The 4,846-nt window shown below is 51.1% G+C and overlaps 1 pseudogene; it reads right to left on the bottom strand.

Moving 5' to 3' along the window:
• Nucleotides 1-3,690: 3,690 nt before the first annotated feature.
• On the bottom strand, nt 3,691-3,801 carry LOC142146860 (U2 spliceosomal RNA; annotated as a pseudogene).
• Between the last annotated feature and the right edge of the window lie 1,045 nt (nt 3,802-4,846).

Below are 4,846 nucleotides of genomic sequence, written 5' to 3'. Positions count from 1 at the left end.
TTTGCCTGATGGACATCGCAAAGAGCTCTATACAACAGACAAAAAGGAGAGGTGAAAGAGGGCAGCCTTGTCTGACCCCAGACATGATGGAGAAGGGGTCAGTCTTCCAGCCGTTCACCACCACCGAGCTGTAAATATCAAGGTACATCAGGTTAACATAAGAACAAAACATATCACCCAATCCAAACCTGCACAGAACCTTACGCATAAAACCATGAGAGACACGATCAAAGGCCTTCTCCTGATCAAGACTTACCAGGGCCACATGTGCATGGCGGTCTTTGATATAATGAACCGTGTCCCTCAGCAGCGCAAGGCTTAGCTAGTACCTTGGCCAAAATCTTGTAGTCAACGTTCAGGAGGGAGATGGGCCTCCAATTTTTGAGGTCACATCTCTCTCCCTTACGCTTATACAAAATCGTGATCAAGCCCTCTCTCAGAGTAGGAGGCATCCTGCCCTCCACTACCATCTACTCATACAGCTCTAGCAGGTCCGGGCCAATGAGGTCCCACAGCGCTACATAGAGCTCGGCTGGGAGGCCTAAAGGATTTAGCGGCAGAGTGCAGCTCCCCCAAGGTGAGGGGGGCATCCATGGCTGCTCTACCTGTGGGATCAATAGGGTTAGTGATACCCGACAGGAAAGATTCAGCCGCATCATCGTCAGTAGTCTTAGGGGAGTAGAGTTTGCCGTAGTAGTCTGTAACGACTCCCATGATGCCCTCCTTCCCCCTCCTGGGGGTGCCAGACTCGTCCCGCAGTTCAGTCAGGGGCGTGTGGCCGGAGTGGAGTTTTCTGAAAAAGAAAGAGTTACATTTCTCACCCTTCTCCAGATTCTCCACCTTGGAACGGAAGATGATGCGTCTAGCCTCTTCCTCCAAGTGCCTTTTCAGGCCCCCCTTGGCCTCAGCCAGATCATCCTTCACGTCCCAGCCGCAAAGTTGGAGATCCATTAGGGACTGCAGCTGACGCTGAAGCCTCCTGAAGTTTCTCTTCCTCTCACACGCCTGTTGGCGGCATTTAGCCTGAAAGAAACTGCGAAACTTGCCCTTGACATACTCCCACCAGTTAGACATACAGTCAAAATACATTTTGTCATTTTTCCACATTACATAGGCATCCCTCAGCTCAACCATCACCTCTTCCTTTCCAAGCAGAGCGCAGTTCAACTTCCAAGAGCCAGGGCCGGGAGGAAACCCGTGACCCAGAACACCTTCAAAGAGAATGGCCCTATGATCAGAGAAAAAGCAGGGAACCATGACATGCCTGTTTTGTCTTACCGCTCTCGATGTAAACACAAAGTCAATCCGGGAACGCACTGAGCCATTGGGGCGACTCCAAGTATAATTCACAGAGCCGGCCCCCATGGATCCCACAAGGATGCTTCGGCTACCATCTCCTGCAACAACCTGGAAGAAACATCAAGTTTAGCATTAGTACTGGAACTCCTACCATCTACCTCTATAGGACAGTTAAAGTCCCCGGCCATCACTACCGCCCTGGTGGTTGCGAGCTGGGCCCGCAGGGTCTGGAAAAGCTCCAAACGCTCATTCTTCCCCGGGGATGCATACACACAGATAAGCCTGATAGGCTCACCCGCCCAGGAGCCATCTACGATAAGCAATCTTCCGCAGACAAACTCCTGAACGGAATCTAGTGGGAAGAGGCTTCCCCTGATAAGAATGGCGACCCCTGCAGACGTACAGTCACTCCCCCCATACCAATAGGAGGGCCCGTGAGACCACTGCCTCCCCAGATGCCTGTAGGAACTAGAGAAAGGGAGAGAACATTCCTGCAACATGTAAACATCACATTTCTGACTGTCAAGAAAGGTAAACACAGACTGACGTCTAATCTTATCCTTCACACTCCTCACATTAATGGTAAAAAGAGAAAAGTTAGCCATTAGTTGGGAGAAAAAAAAGAGTTAGCACAGTCATTACATCAGTTACCGGTGGGACTTGGTCCGGTCTGCCCGTGTCCCCTTCGGGAGGGAGCAGACCTTTCTCCTCAAGCTGGCCGAATAGGCAGATTTGGGGTAGTTGCAGGAATTCTTCCTCCTCCTGCTCGGAATCCAGCAACTCATCCACCATCTCTACCAGGGCCCCCTCCGACGGGAGGGGGTCATCTTCGAGTTCGATTGCCTTTTTCTTGGAAGGGTCGGAGTCGCCAGCTGGGCTGTCTAGCTCTTTCCGCTTCCTCCTTTGTTTGTTCTCATCACCTGCAGACACAAGAGGGGGGAGGGGGGGGAAATCCTCCAGGGAAAGGGAGGGAGCTGCCGTAGCGGTGAAGGGGGTTAGTGCTACTACAGGGGGGGGGGTGTTGTGACAGCGGGGAGGGAGGGGGGTGCTGTCCTGCTTGGGCTGCAGGGCAGGGGCAGGTCCACTTTCCGGCAGTCCAATCCCGGCAGCTGCAGCGTAGGTTCTGGCCCTGTGGGGGCAGTCCCTGTAGATGTGGCTGGCCAGGCCGCAGAGGTTGCAGGACAATTTTCGTGGGCAATCCTTGGTCTCGTGCCCCGCCACCTTGCAGTTCCTGCAGGCTGAGACTTTGCAGCTTCTCGCCATGTGGTCAGCTTCACAGCATTTCCTGCAGTTCCTCGGCTGATCGGCATAGTGAAGAAGGCCGGCAGAGCCGCCCAGGGCAAAGCTTAATGGCAGGTGTTGGAGTCCGTCAGTTGTCATGTTGTCTTTCCTCAGTCTGATAATGATGGACCACTTGCCTGTCCAGAAGCCGTTGACATCCAGGATCTTGGAGGGGTCCTTGACCACGGAGCAGAAGCGGCTCAGGAAGGTAGCGATGTCTTTACCAGGGGTGTGAGGATTTCTCATGGAGACCGTGACTCTTCTCTCCTCTCTCTGGATGGGGCAGTTCCCCACGAAGCGGGAGAAGGGAGACTCCGGTCTCGCAGTCTTCACTGCCTCCCAGTACCTCTTACAGATGGCAATGGAGGCGAAGGTGATATACCAGATCCCTTTCAGGTAATTCTGCACGCTGAGGGTTTCAGCCTTGGAGAAGCCCTGGTCGAGGATCATCTTCTTACCGAAGGTCTCAGCCGTCATGTCTGGGACCCTTCCTTCCACTTCCTTCAACTTCAGGACCACGGTCTGCCTCATCCAGGGTTCCAGAGTGGGGGTCTTCTGGGGGGTGTCCTGGCTGGGCTGGCCTTGTCCAGCAGTAGCAGGGGCAGTGGAGGCAGAGGTTCCGGCCACGGGGAGAAGCTTCGGGGCGGTGGTCTTTCCTCCCTTCTTCCCAGGGGCAGGAGCAGGGGTGGAGGCAGGAGCTGCAGTAGCTGAGGCCATCGTCCTGGCTCTTCCTGGGGCAGAGAGGCTGGTCTTCCGGGGTGGAGGGAGCAGTGCAGATATCCTCCCGCTGGGTAGAGAGGAGCAGGGGCTTTCGCTGAAGAGGAGGCGCTTCTTCCGCTGGAGCAGGGCCCGAGGAGAGGGGGGCTTCTTCAGCTGGAGGTGCTCCCGGCGTCTTCTTCCCGGCAGGCAGGGGTCGGCAGCGCTTCTTCCCCGGGGTCGGTCTTCTTGCTCCTGGCCGGCTTTGATCGGGTAACACAAGTCTCAAACAGTTCCTCACCAGGGTTAGAGTGTGCTATCGGATGAGCCACACTCAGGTATGTCCTCTGGGTTTTGGGCAGGAGAGAGACAAGTGCACCATGCAGCAGAGTCTACATCAGCCCCTCACCGATGTTAGAGTGCGCTATCGGATGAGCCACACTCAGCATAACCTCCACCGGGTAGTTGGTAAACTGATAAGAACAGATACTACACTTGATCTTAGCCAAAAGGCCGAGAAGTGATAAAAAGAAACTAGTTCTTCAGAAAGATTTTTTTCTGGATAAAGAAAATGTGTACACCAGAAGGGGTTAAACAAAGCGATCAATATGAATTGATTCCTTAGTGAAGTTAATGCATTCAGGGTTTTTTGTGGTATAGGCTGCATTTTTTATATTGGGTATAATTTACATGTATAGAGCATATTTAGACAATTTGGTTATTACAGTGTTACTAGATGTTACATTACGATTAGTGGATAGGTTGATTAAACAGTAACCAATGTGTTTCAATGCATTGCATGTGCTGTACTCATTAAAATATGTAGGTATGCCTTTCAGCTGATCTCTTTTTAATGTGGTTAATTTATATTTAACTTTGTATTTAATTTGAGATGAGCGGTTAAATCAATTCATTTTTATTTTTTGACGCATAATGTTCCCGACAAAGGGCCTTGTGTCTGAAACACATTCTTCCTATGTGTACAACTATATTATAATTATCTGGCCACAAATGTTTCATTGATTTGAAATTGGTGACCTCTGTGATTTTAGTTGAGATGTGTTATGAATCCCAGTGTATTCACGAAGAGCAACAGAAGTGTAAAGCAGAGTGTCTTTATTCAGGTAAATACACAAACAAAGAATACTCAGATCCACTGATAAGAACAGGTTCCTAAGGAGACTGTATAGTAAAATGGCAGGAACAGGTATTATAAGTTTTACCCCAGTCCAGAAGGCACAAGGCTGTCCAGGAAAGCAGACAGAGTCCAGGGATAAAGCAGTGATCAGACAAACAAATCCAAATAGCCAGGTAGAGATCAAGCAAATTAGCGAGGTCCAGAAGTCTGTCCAAAAGGTCAGGGCAACAGGCAAAATAGCGTGGTTCAAGGTATAGGCAAATGATTCGGGGTCTCAGGCAAGTAGGCAATGTCCAAGGTACAGGCAGGGGTCATACACAGAAGTTCAGTCCAGCAGGTATATACCAAATAGCACAAGAGCATGTTAGCAGCAGCCAGGAACAAACGGATGAACTGCACAGAGCACCGCTAGAGGCAGGTACTTAAAGCAGT

Source organism: Mixophyes fleayi, chromosome 3 (assembly GCF_038048845.1).
Source record: "Mixophyes fleayi isolate aMixFle1 chromosome 3, aMixFle1.hap1, whole genome shotgun sequence".
Classification (NCBI taxonomy): domain Eukaryota; kingdom Metazoa; phylum Chordata; class Amphibia; order Anura; family Limnodynastidae; genus Mixophyes; species Mixophyes fleayi.
This window is presented reverse-complemented; position numbering and strand designations above follow the sequence as displayed.